Source organism: Pelophylax lessonae (assembly GCF_965119305.1).
Source record: "Pelophylax lessonae genome assembly, chromosome: 3".
Taxonomy (NCBI): domain Eukaryota; kingdom Metazoa; phylum Chordata; class Amphibia; order Anura; family Ranidae; genus Pelophylax; species Pelophylax lessonae.
In genome coordinates, this window is record NC_138770.1 from 79,441,218 (window position 1) to 79,461,540 (window position 20,323).

The following is a 20,323-nucleotide window of genomic DNA, read 5'->3' on the forward strand; positions in this document are numbered from 1 at the left end:
GAAGTAGTGATTGGATGAGTGTGTCGTGATTTCAGCTTGGGGAAGATCAGAGAGTGACAAGAAGGGATAGCAGCTCAACTCCCAAGGTTCTCCTCGTATTACAAATGCTGCTGTTTGCATGGTTCATCTACATCTTGAATGGTTAAGGGACCATTTTACCGGGGCACTCTTGTATTTTCAAATAATGTCCAGAACAAGAGAGTGATACAGCTGGGGAAAGAACGCCTTGTAATCCCTCATGATGCTCCCTCTTTAGACTCCTCCTGTTTTTAGGCGACAACACTGTACTTAACTCCTAATTGTACTGCTGTGTTGTCACCAAGTCACACAGGCTTCTGATGGTGACTATAAGTGGCCGTTTCATCACACATCATGTAGACAGAAAGTGCCTGCAAAGAGACTGCAGGAAATCGGTAGCAGTGAGATGGGATGGGGGAAAAAAGCATAAAAACAGTCATTTAAGCACCACACACATATATGTGGTGGAAAAGGGTGGGTTTTAACGTCCAAATGGTGCAGATATACGTCACTGGGGTTACTGATCATGTGATTACTGGGACAGTCAACCACAGTGGTCCTATAATCGCTGATCCTTCCCGCCCCTGAAGCGCTCAGAACCTTTTAAAAGGGACGCCGGGATGGACAAGAATAGAATAATTAAAAATAGCTGAGACTTAGCAGCATATTTATTAACATTTCACATAGCAAGTAGTCCAGTGAAAAAAGCATTGTAAATATACATCTGGCCACTAGATGGCGTTGAGTATTATAAGAAATTCCTATGGTACTTTTCCCCATCTAGTGGTCAAATGCGGTATTTTTCCCTTTTTAAAATCAATGAAAAACATTCGCCCTGAACAAGAAATAGTCTAATAACAATCTTTCTGCCCTACTGGCACAGAAGGAACATACATGCAAATTCTTTGGGACGAATTGCTATGCAAAACACATCCCAAAGTGTTTTAGCAAATGAAAGTGGTTGTAAACCCTTACATATACCCAGTGAAGTGACTGCCTTCAGGAGATTCAAAAAGATAAAACAAATCCTCCTACATAAGTTGTATCTGGTTATCTGCAGTCTTCTCTTCTATACAGCCATTCAAAGTGCAGAAAGTATAAAGCTTGTCTGAGCGTTCAGAAAAAAAGGGAACGGAGAGTTGACTGCAGAGCTCAGTGAGGAGAGCTCAGAGTGTTGGGAGGGAAGAGACAACCTACACACACACACACACACACACACACACACACACACACACACACACACACACACACACACACACACCTCATAGGAACAGAGCTGAGGCTGTCAATCTGCTGGAGGTTCCTCCTCTGTCACCATTTTTCTCTTGGTATCAGGAAAGCAGAGGAATGAGGCAGCAAGCAGAAATGACACTAAGGCCAGCCATACACGGTTCCAATCTCAGCCAGTTCAGCAGGATGCTAATGGGCAGGATGAATGTACCAAGTTAAAATTGATCAAATTGGGCACAACCAGCCTGCTGGGTTCTCTTCTGATTATTGCTAGCAGCTGTCTGGTTACATTTCAATGTGATTCTACAGAGGGTAATGTTGGGTATTGGGCCAGCAGTGGCCCTGCTCAGGTTAATGGCTCCATACAGGGTCACGACTAGGGATAGACCGATGTGGTTTTTTCAGGGCCGCTAACAATATTTTTGTTACAACATGTTGGTATCGGCCGATATTTTGTACATTTAAAGTTTTGAAAAGTAAAGACAATTTTTGACACAAATTTGGTACTGAACATGTTAATTGTTGTTTAATGCTTAATGGCAGGCTTGCTGGCACCCTGTGGTGGGTGACTGGCTGGATGGCATGCTGGCTGGCACCCTGTGGTGGCTGGCACCCTGTAGTGGGTGGCTGGCTAACTGGCAGCCTGTGGTGGGTGGCTGGCAGGTACAGGGCCTGTGGGTGGCTTGCTGGCTGGCTGGTACAGTGCCTGTGTCTGGCTGGCTGGTACAGTGTCTGTGGCTGGCAGGTACAGGGCCTGTGGGTGGCTGGCTGGTACAGGGCCTGTGGGTGACTGGCTGGTACAGGGCCTGTGGGTGGCTGGCTGGCTCACTGGTACAATGCCTGTGGCTGGCTGGTACAGGGCCTGTGAGTGGCTGGCTGGTACAGGGCCTGTGAGTGGCTGGCTGGTACAGGGCCTGTGAGTGGCTGGCTGGTACAGGGCCTGTGAGTGGCTGGCTGGCACAGTGCCTGTGGCTGGCAGGTACAGGGCCTGTGGGTGGCTGGCTCACTGGTACAGTGCCTGTGGCTGGCTGGCTGGTACAGGGCCTGTGGCTGGCAGGTACAGGGGCTGTGGGTGGCTGGCTCACTGGTACAGTGCCTGTGGCTGGCTGGCTGGTACAGGGCCTGTGGCTGGCAGGTACAGGGGCTGTGGGTGGCTGGCTCACTGGTACAGTGCCTGTGGCTGGCTGGCTGGTACAGGGCCTGTGGCTGGCAGGTACAGGGGCTGTGGGTGGCTGGCTCACTGGTACAGTGCCTGTGGCTGGCTGGCTGGCACAGTGCCTGTGGCTGGCAGGTACAGGGCCTGTGGGTGGCTGGCTCACTGGTACAGTGCCTGTGGCTGGCTGGCTGGTACAGGGCCTGTGGCTGGCAGGTACAGGGGCTGTGGGTGGCTGGCTTGCCGGTACAGGGCCTGTGGGTGACTGGCACAGGGCCTGTGGGTGGCTGGCTGGCATGCTTGTACAGTGCCTGTGGCTGGCTGGTACAGGGCCTGTGGATGTGGGTGGCTGGCTGGCTGGCACCGGGCTGCTGTGGGTGTATGGCTGTGATACACTCCCGCGAGACTAGTGCCGACTTCAGACGAGGCTGTGCAAGGCGAGGGAGGCAGCCTAAGAAGGCAGAATCACGTCACAAAAATATCGGCAATATCGGCCAGTTTCGGGACCGATACCGATATATATCGGGGAAAGTGCATATCAGCCACTGATATATCAACCTTGCTGATAATCGGTCTATCCCTAGTCACGACCCTATCCTCTTATCCTGTTAGTTACTTATCGGCATTATCGCTATCTAGTGGCCAAATGCGGTATTTTCTTTTTTTAAATCCATGAAAAACAAAAACATTCCCCCAACACCAAACAGCCTAAGAACAATGTTCCCCATTGGCACACAAGGAACGTACGCGCACTTTAATTAGGGGATTTGCTATGCAAATTGTTTTTCTAAATACTTCCCAAAGTGTTTTAGTAAATGAAATCTCGTTCGGTAAGGGTTTCCATCTTTAGATGCCGGAGATTAGATGTGTGTTAGTTTTCTTCTCGGTAACAGGATAATAGGATCGGCGATATGGGAGGTAAAGCACTTTCTCTGTAGGACATAAATCTCTCCTATATGTACTTTCATAGTAAGAGAATAAACACGAGTTGTGTGGCTCCCCTCTCCACAATGAGACCACAACAAGGCGTTTATTATCCGCACGCTGTCAGCACACAGCAAACCCTCCATTACTGACATTACCACAAGGGAAAGCTGTTATTAGCTGACTCTGTGCCAGTGTCTGGGGCTGGAAACTCCCAGAATCCTCCGCTCAGAACAGAATGTTCATCCGCACGCCAAAAAAAGTCACAACCCTCCACCCTGCTGGAAGGTAAAAGGAAAAAAGAAGCGTCTTTATCCTACAGTGTACATATATATGATGGGTGAACTCCGGCCTCCCCTTCAGTCTTGCAAAGCTGTGCATACTCCTGTCCTGTATTCATATTGCTGTACTGCACACTGTCAGCTTCTCACAGTGTGCATTAGAAGCTGCAGCAATTGAGATAGAGGTTGCCTCATTTCCCAGCTGCAGGACTTCTAGCATCATACTGCACTCCCCCAGCCTGACTGTTGTCCCTGGACCGCTCCCCGTTATTATTCCTTTTCAATTATGAAGGCTCAGCATCACATGTGGGCGTTACCTAGGGTGGTCTACGCTCCTCCAGACTGCCATCCACCCATCAAAGCATTTTATTATTTGCATAAAGTCTCACAAGAGCCGGCCCACTGCTTGCACTTAGAATTCCCCTTGGGATTATTAAAGAAGAATCGGAGGCATTCTCTATGCCAGGGGTCTTCAAACTTTCTAAACAAAGGGCCAGTTTCCTGTTTTAGGGTCATTTCACATCGTTTTTTCATCCGCTCCGGCACTTTTTTTTTTTTTTTACAGACACGGATGACACTTGTGTCATCCGGTCCGTAAGTCCGTTTATCATCCCATCCGTTTGTGGATGATAAACAGAGATAATGTATGTCAATGGGATTGTGGATGTCAGTGGATGACACCGCTGACGTCCGTTTTTGCGTCCGTTCAGTTTTTTTTTTTTAAATAAAAGAAAAATAGGGTTCTGTTCCGTTCCAAAAACCGGAACTGATAGGAAAGGACGCAAATCTGATGTCAGCGGATGCTCATCCGCAATCCCATTGACATGCATTATGTCCTTTCTTCATCCGCAAACGGATGGGAGGAAAAACGGACATACGGACCGCCCGTGTGAAAGGACCCTTACTGACTTTAGGGGGGCCGAAGTGTGGTGTGGGAGTAGAAAATGTCCTGGTCACCAGTGGGGGGTAAACAATGCCCCATCGTTAGTATTAAGGGAAGATATAATGCCCCATCATTGGTTTCAGTGGGAGAAATAATGCCCCACTGTTAGTGCCCCAAGGGCCAGATAAAGGCAAGCAAAGGACCGCATTCGGCCCCTGGACCACAGTTTGGAGACCCCTGCTCTATGCAATGCAGGCAGATCATGGCTGGGGGGGGGCTAGCAGGGTGCTGTACGTCACTTCCTGAAAACATCACAGCACCCTGCTGCCCCCCCCAGCCATGTCCTGCCTGCATTGCATAGAGCAGTGTTTCAACTCTGGTCCTCAGGGCTCACTAACAGGCCAGATTTTAAGTATTACCTTGGGGAGATGCAGACTAGAATACTGCAATCACTGAGCAGCAAATGATCTCACCTGTGATGTATTTCAGTTTTCTTGCAAACCTGGCCTATTAGGCTCCATGAACACGGGACGCTGGAAATGGCCGTTTAGGAGCAGTTGGGCGTTTTTTTCAGAAGCCCCTGAACCCACCTACATGTTATCTTATCTGTCCATGTACACCAGGTCGTTTACAGTCATTTGCAGGCAGTTGCGTTCAGGGACTGTTTTTAGAATGCAATTATTTGCGTTCGAACGTGTGTTTCCCGGCATTTCAAACGCACAAACGCGTCCGAACGCGATGACCCGCGTTTAGCGTTCGCGTTTTTCCATTTTAAAGGGGAATCATTTTTTTGACCTCTAGGAACGCTTCTAACGCCCACAAACGCTGCTAAACGCCCGCTAAACGCGGGTACAAACGCGACCGAACGGACGTTTCAAACGTCCTAAAAATTCCAGCATTCAAAGGGACTTTTAACAACGTCCCGTGTACATGGAGCCTTAGTGTGCCCTGAGGAACCAGAGTTAAGAAACACTGGTCTAGAGAAGAACAGAAACTCAGTGATGACATCACTATGTCTAAAATAAAGTAGGTAATGAAAACAGAAAGGTTTTAGTTTAAAATTGCATTAGCCTGTTGATGAGAGGGGAGGAAATGGGGAACCAGGGAAGACAAAGCAGAATAAAGTGCAGCTAAGGCCCCGTTCACACTTGGGACAGCAAAGTTACATGACAAGTTGTACCCCATGATTTCCAGCGAGTACCATTCATATCTGTGCCACTTCAAAGAAGTCCCTGCACTACTTTGGTCTGACATTGATGCAACTTGAGGTCCATAGACATCAAGATTACATAGGCATTGCTTCAAGTCGCGTCAAAGTCGTGCGACTTTCAGGTCGTACAAAGCCTGGTTCACACCTATGCGTTTTCAGTGCATTTTCAATTTTGCAGAAACACACTAAAGTCCATTTAACATGATTTCCTATGGATCACGTTCACAATCTGTGTGTTTTCCACGGTGCGTTTTTTTGGAAAGGGTCAATTACTTTTTTTCCTGCACCAGGTTGTGTTTTGGTTCCATAAAGTTCAATGGAAATGCATCGAAAACACATTTTTATGTGTTTGTGCTGCCTTTTTGTTGGTTTCTCCGGAAAGACAACATGCACCTTCCAAATATGCAAAATGCATCAAAACCACATGTGAAAAAAAAAAAAAAAAGAAAAATGCATTAACTGCAACCTGCATAGGTGTGAAAGCAGCCTTAAAAAGTGGTTCTACAGTCACAAGGTTTTTTACCTTAACGCATTCTTTGCAGTTAAAGTGTAAGTCCAGGCAAAACCTAACACCAAACCTGCTCTCTGACATATTTTAAACCTAATCTATCTTACCCTGTAAAGCAAAAATCGCTGTACTTACTGTGATGGTACTCACCGTCACTGGGAGTGAAAGACAGCTAATTAAATAGTTTGGATTGCTTTAAATGGGGGTCTGTGTTTACACTTATGCTAATGTGTATTGTACTTCAATGTCAGAGACAGGCTCTCCATATTGTTTGTATATTGAGGTGTGATGTGGATTCTGTTAAGCATGTCTGTCCCATTGTTAATTGTTAATGAACTCCCATGTTGTGTCTGTCCAGATGGCTAGATACTTAGTTCAGGTTAATTCCATTTCTGTATACAATTTCATCTGCATATGATAATGTAATCAGGCAACCCCTGACCAGTGTGTGGTAATCTGATCAGGAGGGGGATGTCCATGCTGTATAAAAAATATGACTAAAAAGGGAAGGCTCCAAAACCTATACAAGCTAAGTTGTCGGCTGGCTTTGTATGGGGGCAGCTGGGAAAATCTGATATCTATGTTCGCGACTGGGAGGAAGCTGTATACTGACGGAAGTCCACAAGTACAGTGTAGGTTGTGGTTCTGTTACACCTACCTATTCTAAAGGCGATCCCACTCTAAGCTGTCAGCGGTGGCTTTAGAGTGGAGGCAGGTGCAGGAGAGGCACTCAACAACGGAAGCCCCATAGTAAGTCTATGGGGCATGCCACTTCCCATTCATCTCACAGCTGTTGTCGGTCCTCTCCTGCACAGAGCTTCCACCGCTGGAGACCGGACCAAATTAGGTGTAGAAAAGGTAAGTACAGCAATTTTTGCTTTACAGGGTTAGATAGATTCGGTTGTGGCACAGAGCAGGTTTAGCATTAGTTAGGGTTGCCTGGACTTCTCCTTTAAGATAAAAAACCTTCAGTGCCGGTTCACACATATGCCATATGAGACATCGCATGTGATTCGCACCGCACTGCTGTGCAAATCACATGCGATGTCTGTGTGATGTGAATTCAGCCATACAGATTGTATGGCTGAATTTGCATCGCATTTGGACCAAAGTCACGCAGGACCCTTTTTTTGGTCCGCAACAGAATCGAATCACATGGGTGTTTTTACATCTATGAAATCCAATTCCTGTCCGAACTGGCAGCTCGCACTGCGATATGCGAACTGATCTCGGGGTGTCGTTACCTTTGTATTGACACTCCCAGCAGTTCGCATATGGCAGTGTGAACTGCTTGCGAGTCGGGTGCGATGCAGGAACCCACAGTGGATTCGCAGGGTTCCCGCATCGCACCAATGTGAACCCACACAGCAGCAGCCCCCCTCATACTTATCTGAGTCCCATCTCAATCCAGCAATGTTGCAGAAGAGCCTCGGCTGTCCGGGACTCTCCCTCCTCACTGGCTGAGAAACACAGCAGGGCACTATTGGCTCCTGCTGCTGTCATTCAAAGTCAGTAAGCTAATGAGGAAAGAGAGGGGGCGGACTGAGCGGCGACTTACTGCCTGAATGGACACAAAGAGCAGCGGCGTGGCTCCGGTGCCCCCATAACAAGCTGCTTGCTCTGGGGCAGGAGGGAAAGGCCAGAAGCAGCAGCGGGGACCCGAGAAGAGGAGGATCAGGGCTGCTCTGTGCAAAACCAACTGCAAAGAGGAGGTAAGTATGACGTTTGGTATTTTTAAACCAAAAAAATGCAGATAAGTTTCCCATAATGTGCTAGTATGCAATGCATACTACCACATTATGCCTTTACTTTGCAGGTCAGGAAAAAAAAAAGGAAGCACTTTACTTCCTCTTTAAAAGAATAAGTTCACTTTTCATAACAGGTTACACCCATATTCAGGGTGTAACATAACATGTTAAAAATTAAATGGCCCCCCTTCTTCCCTCTCTAGCTGTCAAAATTTAAAGCGGTTCCAGCTATAGAAGAAAAAAAAAAAAAAAAAAAGTCAGCAGCTACAAATACTGTGACTTTAAATAGACACTTACCTGTACAGAGAGGCTGCGATGTCAGCACCTCAGCCGATTTTCGGATTGGCTGCCGGGTGCTGCTGCCGCCATTCATTCTATGGGAAACTGGCAAGGAAGCCTTTTGGCTTCACAGCTGGCTCCCTACTGCGCATGCGCAAAGTGCACTGCGGATTCTCATTGGCTTGCCAGTGGGGAAAAGAGGAGGATGACGGAACTCCTGAGGGACGGCACGATGGAAGTGCGGAAGGGTATCTGTCAAAAACAGGTACCCGTTCCCCCCCTGAAAGGTGCCAAATGTGGCGTCAGAAAGAGGGGGGAGGAAGCAGATGAGCGGAAGTAACATTTTTGGGTGGAACTCTACTTTAAAACAAACGTCACTCATTCTGTAAATGGAAAACAACAAGTCCAGACAGCCTTTGCAGCGGTTGGCTTGCAGGTTTCAGTGAACTACAATGGCACTGTGCGCGCTCTGGAAGTGAATTGATTCTTCCCGTTACATTGTATCTGCTTGCTCATACGATGTATGGGATGTACGGGCACACAGATACACTGACAGGACTGCAGGAGACCTGCTGATCGCTGGTGCACTACTTTAGAGGCTCCAGAAACTAAAAATAATAAATGCACATTTATTTAAAAAAAAAAAAAAAAAAAAATTGAGTTATTTTTTTGTTAAAAGGTAAATTTATCCTTTAAAAAAAATCTTCAGCCACAGCATGCACTTTCATTTTAGAAGATCACCGCAATAATGACAATCCAAACACCAGCTCTATCTGACAATCCAATATATGCTTAGCTTTAGAAATCTGCAGCCTCTGGGGTTCACTTTCAATTTCTAAGAACTACATATCCCATGGTACATTGCTGCCGGCAATCAGTGTTTCTTGTACTGAGCCCGCCTCCTGAAACTCCTCCCCTAAGCTCCGCTGTAGTTCAAAAGGCAGGCTTTGTGAAGTGTGCGACACAGCAGTGCTTATTTATGGGGCACAGGGAATACATGTCACAGAATTCAAGGAAGGAAGGAAGGAAGTGTGGGTGTGTGGGTGGGGGGGTTTAAAGCAGAGCTCCAGCCCCCCCACCAAAAAATTTAAAGTCAGCAGGTACAAATACTGTAGCTGCTGACTTTTAATATTTGGACACTTACCTGTCCAGGGATCCCGCAATGTCGGCACCGCAGCCCATTTTTCAATCTGCTCTCAGGTGCTGCCGCCACCATTCCTCGTATGGGAAACCGTCAGGGAAGCCTTCACAGTCGGATCCCTGGTGCCCTGAATGGCCCCGCAGTGGGGGAAGGAGGAGGGGGGGGGGGCAAACTTCCGGTGGTCTCCCAGAAGTAGGGATGGGTAACTGCCAAAAACCAGGTACCCACTCCCCCCTGAAAGGTGGCAAATGTGGCAGCGGGGTGGGGGGGTTGCGCGGAGGCAAACAAGCGGAGCTTTCCCTTTTGGGTGGAGCTCCACTTTTAACAAATTAAATTTCAAGATGAATAGGAGTCGGCTAGAAAGAAGTGAAAACCAATGTGGAAATGACGATCGGATTTAACATTCTGATAATAGATCTGCTTTAACCCTTGCAGTGCTGAGAGACACACAGAAGGGGCATTTTTCTTTTTTTACTCCTGGAGTTCAGCTTTAATGAGTGTGATAAATGATTCTGTGCACGTTGGCCCCCAGAGGTGGGCAGATCCCCCCCCCAGAAGGGAGAGGCGGTGTAGACGGGGCTGGGGACGATGTCATGGAATGTGCCGATTACAGGAAGTGATCCTTCCTCTCCACTTCTCCATCCTGATCACTCCGCTCACACAGGCTCTGCAATGCAGCAAAAACTTTCTACACTCTTTGCTTGCACTGCCGGATCCCCCCAGGTATTCCTGTGTACCCACCCTGGAAAATACACTGCGCACACAGACAGATCCCCCCAGGTATTCCTGTGTACCCACCCTGGAAAATACACTGCGCACACAGCCGGATCCCCCCAGGTATTCCTGTGTACCCACCCTGGAAAATACACTGCGCACACAGCCGGATCCCCCCAGGTATTCCTGTGTACTCACCCTGGAAAATACACTGCGCACACTGCCGGATCCCCCCCAGGTATTCCTGTGTACCCACCCTGGAAAATACACTGCGCACACAGCCGGATCCCCCTCAGGTATTCCTGTGTACCCACCCTGGAAAATTCACAGCACACTGCCGGATCCCCCCCAGGTATTCCTGTGTACCCACCCTGGAAAATACACTGCGCACACAGCCGGATCCCCCTCAGGTATTCCTGTGTACCCACCCTGGAAAATTCACAGCACACTGCCGGATCCCCCCCAGATATTCCTGTGTACCTACCCTGGAAAATACACTGCGCACACAGACGGATCCCCCAAGATATTCCTGTGTACCTACCCTGGAAAATACACTGTGCACACAGCCGGATCCCCCCAGGTATTCCCATGTACCCACCCTGGAAAATACACTGCGCACACTGCCGGATCCCCCCAGATATTGCTGTGTACTCACCCTGTAAAATACACTGCGCACACAGACAGATCCCCCCAGGTATTCCTGTGTACCCACCCTGGAAAATACACTGCGCACACTGCCGGATCCCCCCAGATATTCCTGTGTACCCACCCTGGAAAATACACTGCGCACACTGCCGGATCCCCCCAGGTATTCCCATGTACCCACCCTGGAAAATACACTGCGCACACTGCCGGATCCCCCCAGATATTCCTGTGTACTCACCCTGTAAAATACACTGCGCACACAGACAGATCCCCCCAGGTATTCCTGTGTACCCACCCTGGAAAATACACTGCGCAAACAGCCGGATCCCCCCAGGTATTCCTGTGTACCCACCCTGGAAAATACACTGCGCACACAGCCGGATCCCCCCAGGTATTCCTGTGTACCCACCCTGGAAAATTCACTGCGCACACAGCCGGATCCCCCCAGGTATTCCTGTGTACCCACCCTGGAAAATACACTGCGCACACAGCCGGATCCCCCCCAGGTATTTCTGTGTACCCACCCTGGATAATACACCGCGCACACTGCCGGATCCCCCCCTGGTATTCCTGTGTACCAATCCTGGATAATACACTGCGCACACAGCCGGATCCCCCCCTGGTATTCCTGTGTACCCACACTGGAAAATACACTGCGCACACTGCCGGATCCCCCCAGGTATTCCTGTGTACCCACCCTGGAAAATTCACAGCGCACACTGCCGGATCCCCCCCAGATATTCCTGTGTACCCACCCTGGAAAATACACTGCGCAAACAGCCGGATCCCCCCAGGTATTCCTGTGTACCCACCCTGGAAAATACACTGCGCACACAGCCGGATCCCCCCCAGATATTCCTGTGTACCCACCCTGGAAAATACACTGCGCAAACAGCCGGATCCCCCCAGGTATTCCTGTGTACCCACCCTGGATAATACACCGCGCACACTGCCGGATCCCCCCCTGGTATTCCTGTGTACCAATCCTGGATAATACACTGCGCACACTGCCGGATCCCCCCCTGGTATTCCTGGGTACCTACCCAAGAAAATACACTGCGCACACAGCCGGATCCCCCTCAGGTATTCCTGTGTACCCACCCTGGAAAATACACTGCGCACACAGCCGGATCCCCCCCAGGTATTTCTGTGTACCCACCCTGGATAATACACCGCGCACACTGCCGGATCCCCCCCTGGTATTCCTGTGTACCAATCCTGGATAATACACTGCGCACACAGCCGGATCCCCCCCTGGTATTCCTGTGTACCCACACTGGAAAATACACTGCGCACACTGCCGGATCCCCCCAGGTATTCCTGTGTACCCACCCTGGAAAATTCACAGCGCACACTGCCGGATCCCCCCCAGATATTCCTGTGTACCCACCCTGGAAAATACACTGCGCAAACAGCCGGATCCCCCCAGGTATTCCTGTGTACCCACCCTGGAAAATACACTGCGCACACAGCCGGCTCCCCCCCAGATATTCCTGTGTACCCACCCTGGAAAATACACTGCGCAAACAGCCGGATCCCCCCAGGTATTCCTGTGTACCCACCCTGGATAATACACCGCGCACACTGCCGGATCCCCCCCTGGTATTCCTGTGTACCCACCCTGGAAAATACACTGCGCACACAGCCGGATCCCCCCCAGATATTCCTGTGTACCCACCCTGGAAAATACACTGCGCAAACAGCCGGATCCCCCCAGGTATTCCTGTGTACCCACCCTGGATAATACACCGCGCACACTGCCGGATCCCCCCAGGTATTCCTGTGTGCCCACCCTGGAAAATACACTGCGCACACAGCCGGATCCCCCCAGGTATTCCTGTGTACCCACCCTGGAAAATACACTGCGCACACAGCCGGATCCCCCCAGGTATTCCTGTGTACCCACCCTGGAAAATACACTACGCACACAGCCGGATCCCCCCAGGTATTCCTGTGTACCCACCCTGGAAAATACACTGCGCACACAGCCGGATTCCCCCAGGTGCTCCTGTGTACCCACTCTGGAAAATTCACTGCGCACACTGCCGGATCCCACCAAGTATTCCTGTGTACCCACCCTGGAAAATACACTGTGCACACTGCCGATCCCCCCAGGTATTCCTGTGTACCCACCCTGGAAAATACACTGCGCACACTGCCGGATCCCCCCAGGTATTCCTGTGTACCCACCCTGGAAAATACACTGCGCACACTGCCGGATCGGCATGCCACCCCATCACCAGGACCGCACTACTCCTCTCTGGTAAAGAGCACCTGTCCTGTAGTAACTGACAGCACTCTCCATGACCAGGATTTTATTAAAGGACCATCGCTGATGCCACTCAGCCACTGATCTCTCTTAACCACTTCCATACAGAGCAGTTACACCCCCTTCCTGCCCAGACCAATTTTCAGCTTTCAGCGCTCTCACACTTTGAATGATAATTACTCAGTCATGCAACGCTGTACCCAATCACATTTTTTATCATTTTTTTCACACAAATACAGCTTTCTTTTGGTAGTATTTTATCACCACAGGGTTTTTTTATTTAGAAAATTTTAGAAAAAAAAAATTTGTTTTAGTTTCTATTATATAATTTTGCAAATAAGTAATTTTTTTTCATAAATTTGGGCCCAAATGTATACTTCTACATATCTTTGGTTAAAATAACCCAAATTAGTGGTTATTATTTAGTCTGTGTGAAAGTTATAGAGTCTACAAGCTATGGTGCCAATCATTGAACATTGATCACACCTAATCACACCTGATGTACTGACGGCCTATCTCATTTCTTGAGGCCCTGAAATGTCAGGACAGTACAAATACCCCCCAAATGACCCCTTTTTGGAAAGTAGACATTCCAGGGTATTTAGTAAGAGGCATGGTGAGTTTTTTGAAGTTGTAATTTTTTCCCATAATTCTTGGGAAATTAAGAAATATTTTTTTGGTTTTTGTTTTTACACAAAATTGTCAAAATTACAAGTTATTTCTCACACACAGTATATGCATACTTGCAATTACACCCCAAAATACATTCTGCTATGGTAGGGCGATACCACATGTGTGAGACTTTTACGCAGCCTGGCCACATACAGAGGCCCAACATGCAAGGAGCACCTTCAGGTGTTCTAGGGGCATAAATTACACATAGAATTTCCTAATGACCTATCACACTTTTGAAGGCCCTGGAGCACCAGGACAATCGAATTACCCCAAAAATGACCCCATTTTGGAAAGCAAACATCCCAACGTTTATTCTACGAGGCATTATGAGTCTTTTGAACATGTTATTTTTTCTACTTGATTTTGGAAAATGTGGAAAAAAAAAGAAAACTTATTTTTTTTTCACACAAAGTTGTCAATTTATAAGATATTTCTAACACACAGCACGTACATAACAAAAATTGCACCCCAAAATACATTCTGCTACTCCTCCTGAGTATGGCAAAACCACGTGTGAGACTTTTACTCAGCAAAGCCACATACAGAGGCCCAACATTCAAGGAGCACCTTCAGGTGTTCTAGGAGCATAAATTACACATATCATTTCATTACCACCTATCACACTTTTGAAGGCCCCGGAGCACCAGGACAATGGAAACGCCCACAAAATGACCCCATTTTGGAAAGCAAACACCCCAACACATAATCTATGAGGCATGGGCTGCAGACAGGTACTTGGGTACACTGATTGGCTTCAGAAAGGTACTCCGGTACTCTGATGGGCTAGAGACAGGTACTTGGGTAATCTTATTGGCTGCAGATAGGTATTCGGGCACTCTGGGCTGAAGACAGGTACTCGTGTACTCTGATGGGCTGCAGACAGGTACTCGGGTACTTTGATGGGCAGGAGACAGGTACTCAGTTACTCTATTGGGCTGCAGATAGATACTCAGATACCCTGATGGGCTGGAGATAGGTACTCAGATACTCGGATGGGCTGCAGATAGGTAATCAGGTACTTGGGTACTCCGATGACAGGTACTCAGAGTACAGGAGGACCTGTCATTGGAGTACAGGAGGACCTGTCATTGGAGTACAGGAGGACCTGTCATGATTGTACCGGAGTACCTGTCCCCAGCCCATCAGAGTACCTGATGGGCTGGTGACAGGTACTCGGGTACTCTTATGGGCTGGTGACAAGTACTGGGATGGGCTAGTGACAGGTACCTTTGATGCGCTCTTTATTGGGGGGGCAATCAGTGTGTTTGGCGTGCACTGTAATAGTTAACGAGCTGTTACCTCAATCTCCTCCTCACACAGGATTGGTGTGTAAGGAGGAGAACACGGTAACAGCTAGTTACCTTGGTTTTGTTGACATTATGTGACCGGTTGCGATTGGACACTGCCAGTCACATGGTAAAAAAACAATTTCATTGGCTCTTTACCCTGATTGGGGATGGACTGTGTCAAGAGTGAAACTCTCCATCCCTGATCACCGCTTCTCGCACCCCTGGGGGCACACACGAGCGGCGTGCATGAGGACAGTGCATTTGGCTGGCTGTGATTAGACACAGCCGGTCACATGGTAAAGAGCTATTTTTTTATTGGCTCTTTACACCGATCGGGGATGGGCTGTGTCCCGAGGGAAACAATGCATCCCCGATCGCCACGCTGTGCAGCCCCGGGGGGCGCGGGAGAGAGCGGCGGGAATGGGCGGACGTCATATGAGGGGCGAACGTCAGGGAGGAACAATGCGCCGGTAGGGAAGTGGTTAAGGAAACATTACCCCAAAAGACAAAAATTGAAAGCTAAACTCTTTCTTGCGGTGGGGCTTCACCCACAGTCAGGGCTGCTGTTAGAAATCACAGGGCCACGTACAGCCTACCTGGCAGGAACCCCAGCCGAATAGATCGGTGGCCAAGAAAGAAGGACGGGGGCCAAACCTTCAAGAGACAGAGCCGTGGCGCTGTCTCCAGAAGTGAGGAAGGGTACCTGTCAAAAACAGGTATCCGTTCCCCCCTCCCCCCCCCCCCTGAAAGGTGTCAAATGTGGCACCGGGGGGGGGGGGGGGAAGGGAGGAAATAACGGAATTTTTGTAAAATCTTACCTGTAAAATTCCTTTCTCTGAGTCCTCCGACAGTCGCCGCCTCTCCATATTCGTCACTATGGGGTTTTTGACCTTTGCTCCGTAGGAGTAGCTAGGCAACAGAATATGTCAATATTAAAGCTTTTAGCATATCCCACCCCCAGGGGGTGGTCCCCTCAGTCAATACCCTCCTGCTTCCTGTATCCATACCTCAGTTTCAGTAGAATAGCAGTAGAGTACATAAACAAACCCCAAAAGAGGGGCGGGGGCGGCGACTGTCGGAGGACTCAGAGAAAGGAATTTTACAGGTAAGATTTTACAAAAATTCAGTTTTCTCTTACGTCCTCCGACAGTCGCCGCCTCTCCATATTCGTCACTATGGGGACGTCCCAAAGCAGTGCAAAACATGAGGGGTGGGAAACGCAGCCGTGCCCAAGGCAACGCAGGACCCACATCAGAGAAAGGAAACTTACCAAAGGAAGGAAACCAACTGGGCAACACGAAAATAAAGTTTTGCTCAACAGGAGCAACAAACCAGGAAGAACAAATAACCTAGGGATAAAAACATCCCAAACAGCCAAGGGCCCAAAAAAACAAGGGGCCCTAAGGTACTGCCGCACTAAGAACCTTGCGGCCAAAGGAAGCATCTGCCGATGACTGAACATCCACTTTGTAGAACTTTGAGAAGGTGTGAACGGACGACCAAGTCGCCGCCTTACACACCTGGGCCACAGAAGCCCGATGATGACAGGCCCAAGACGTACTCAGAGATCTTGTAGAGTGCGCCTTCACAGGCATAGGGGGAACTTTTCCCTTCAGAGCATATGCCTGTTCAATGGTCTGTCTGATCCATTTGGCGATGGTAGAAGCCGACGCCGCCAAGCCCTTCCGAGGCCCCTCAGGAAGGACAAAGAGGGAATCCGTCTTGCGAAAAGACTTAGTCGCCGACAGGTAAACCCTGATCGCCCGAACAACATCCAAGGAATGTAAGGCCACCTCCTTCGGATGCTTAGACTTCGCGCAAAGTGAAGGCAAGACAATGTCCTCATTGAGGTGAAACTCCGAGATCCTTTTCGGCAGAAAAGAAGGATTAGGTCACAAGACCACCTTATCCAAGTGGAGCACCAGATACGGAGACCTGCAGGACAAAGCTGCCAGCTCCGATACTCTGCGAGCCGAAGTGATCGCCACCAAAAAGGCGACCTTCTTGGACAACAGAGGCAACGAGATCTCCCTGATCTTTTCAAAAGGAGCATATTGTAACACGGACAGAACGAGGTTCAAGTCCCACGGAGGCAAAGGCTCCCTCCGAGGACGGACCAGGTGTCGCACCCCTTGAACAAAAGTGCCAACCAGAGAATTAGACGCCACAGGGCGTTGAAAAAGAACGGCCAGCGCAGAAATCTGACCCTAAATCGTGGCTAACGCCAAACGCTGGTCCACACCCGCTTGAAGGAAAGACAACACCCTAGACACCGAGTATGAGCGAGGGGAAAACCCCCTGGACTCACACCAGGCAAAATAGGCCTTCCAAGTACGGTAGTATATCTTCCCCAAAGAGGCCTTTCTAGCATTGATCAAAGTATGAATGACCTCCGGGGAGAGACCCCTATCCTTCAGGACCTCGGTTTCAACAGCCAGGCCGTCAAAGCCAGCGACTGTAAAGCAGGATGGAATATCGGTCCTTGAGACAGAAGGTCTTCTCGAAGAGGCAGACGCCACGGAGCGTCGACTGCCAGATTCACGAGGTCTGCGTACCAAGACCGGCGGGGCCAGTCCGGCGCCACCAGGATCACCGGTTCCGAGGACAGTCTGCGAAGGAACCGGGATAGCAACTGAATTGGTGGGAATGCATACATCAGTCGATACTGATGCCACGGAGCCACTAACGCGTCTGACGCGTCTGCCCGAGGATCGCGCGTCCTTGCCACGAACCTTCCCACCTTGTTGTTCAGACGAGACGTGAACAGGTCCACATCCGGAAGACCCCACTTCGCGCACAACATCTGGAAGACATCTGGGTGGAGCGACCATTCCCCCTGGTCCAGAGTCTGGCGGCTCAGATAATCCGCCTGCCAGTTCTCCACCTCCGGAATGTGAACTGCCGTTATCGCCGGGACGTGCGTCTCGGCCCAAGACAGAATGTCGGCCACTTCCCGAGCCGCTCGGGCACTCCTGGTGCCCCCTTGGTGGTTGATGTAGGCCACCGCTGTGGCATTGTCCGTCTGCACCCGAACCGGACGACCCTGAAGCTTGTCCGTCCAACGTCGAAGGCAGAGATTTATCGCCCGCAATTCCAGAATGTTGATCGGAAGGGAGGACTCCCCCTCCGACCAAGTACCCTGGGCGGACAGAACGCCCAGAACACCACCCCAGCCCGACAGGCTGGCATCCGTGGTGATCACCGTCCATGAAAACGGACGAAAAGACTTTCCCCCCGACACCGCCGGGGACTGCAGCCACCACAGAAGATCCCTTCTGGTGTGAGGACTCAACGAGATCTGAAGATCCAGAGATTGTGGTCGCCCATCCCACCTGGACAGGATCTCCGCCTGGAGACCCCTCGTGTGAAACTGGGCAAAGGGAATCGCCTCGAAGGCCGAGACCATCAAACCTAAACACCTCATGCCTGTCCGGAGGGATGAGCACGGAGCGTCCCGAAGGGACCTGACTTCGTCCTGAAGTGTCTTGAGCTTGTCTTCCGGTAGGAAAACTTTCGCCTGAACAGAGTCCAGGATCATTCCCAGATAGGGAAGACGAACTGACGGGCACAGCGTCGATTTTGGGAAGTTTATCGTCCAACCAAACTCCTGCAGAGTCTGCATCGTGACGGACAGGTCCTTCACTAGACCCTGACTGGTTGCAGACCGAACCAGAATGTCGTCCAGATACCCCAGGATTGAGATACCCTGGGCTCTCAGTAAGGCCAGAACCGGTGCAAGCACCTTGGTGAAAACCCGCGGAGGCGAAGCGAGACCGAAGGGTAACGCCACGAATTGGTAATGATCCTCCGCAATGGCGAATCGAAGGTACCTCTGGTGACCCTCGAAAATGGGGATGTGTAGGTACGCATCCTTCAAGTCGATGGAGGCCATGAATTCTCCCGGAACTAGAGCAGCCACCACCGAGCGCAGGAATTCCATGCGGAACTTGCGAACCCGCACAAAGCGGTTCAGAGCTTTTAAGTCCAGAATTGGACGTACCTTGCCCTCCTTTCTGGGCACAGTGAACAGATTTGAATAAAACCCCCGAAATCTGTCCCGATGAGGCACCGGAACCACCACTCCCTGAGCCTGCAGGTCCTGCACCGCCAGATGCAGATCCCGCAAACGCTCCGGAGACAGCTGAAGATTTGAGGGAAAAAACCTGTTCGCCGGCCGAGATAGGAACTCGATCTTGTACCCGGACCGAACAATCTCCTGAACCCACCTGTCACGAACGCGGGCCAGCCAGGGTTGAAGAAAACCGAGCAAACGTCCCCCCACCCCAGAACTGGGTGAGGGCGTCCCTTCAGGCCGCATTGTTATGGGCAGCTGACCCGGACTGACCGGACTTCTGCTTACCTGCCCACGGCTTTTTCTGGGAGCCTTGTCCTTTGAAGGGCTTGCCCTTATAGTGCGACCGAAAGGCACGAAAGGACCCCTGATAGGGTCTAAACGAGGTATTCTTCTTACCACGAACAAACTTAGACTTGTGAGTCTGGGGCAAAAGAGTGCTCTTACCCCCAGAAATACCCTTTATCAGTGAATCCAGGGAGTCGCCAAAAAGGCGAGATCCCGTATACGGCAAATTAGATAAAGTTTTGCGAGAAGATTGGTCCACAGACCAACATTTCAGCCAAATCAAACGGCGTGTCAACACCGCCACGCTGTGCACATGTGCAGCCAAAGGAATTACATCTAATTCCGCATCACACAAATACATGACACCCTGATGAATCTGATCCACCATAGCCAACGTCGTCGGCGGGGCAGAATCAGCCACCAGGACGCGCCTGAGCACCTGCGTCCAATCCGCGACAGCCTGAGCTGCCATAAGGGAAGCAAAAATAACTTTTAGCATGGAACCGGTAACCGAGTAAGTATGGCTGGCAAGAGACTCCAGCCTCCTGTCCGTAGGGTCCCGGAACACCGGGGTATCCTCTGCTGGAATTGCAGTGGATTTATTCAAAACCGCCACCGCGTGATCCACCGGAGGTGGTACACACCAGCGTTCGTCAGTGGCAGGCGTGAAAGGATAACGCAGCTTAAACCTACTGGGCACAGCAAAAGGCTTTTTTAGATTGCGCCATTGTTCACTAACAGCGCGCTGAAAATCCTCAGTGTAAGGGAAAACCTGCGACATTTTGCGTCTCCGCTGCGTCCCATAAGAGGCCAGGACGGCAGGAGGACATGGTTCATCCTGCAAATGCAGCGTCTGTTTGATAGAAGCAACCAATTCATCCATGATTGCAAGCTCTTCAGACGAGCCAGGGGGAGAATCATCAACCCCTTCAACCTTCCGACCCTGCAAAGTCCAGGGACGAACGGGACCCCGACAAGGGGACCCAAGCCATAGCA

The 20,323-nt window shown here is 50.0% G+C and overlaps 1 protein-coding gene across 4 annotated transcripts in view; it reads right to left on the reverse strand.

Annotated features, from left to right (window-relative positions):
• Positions 1–20,323, reverse strand: part of DTNB (dystrobrevin beta) — a 292,666-nt gene that overhangs the window by 233,185 nt on the left and 39,158 nt on the right. The gene's annotated exons all lie outside the window — the stretch shown is intronic.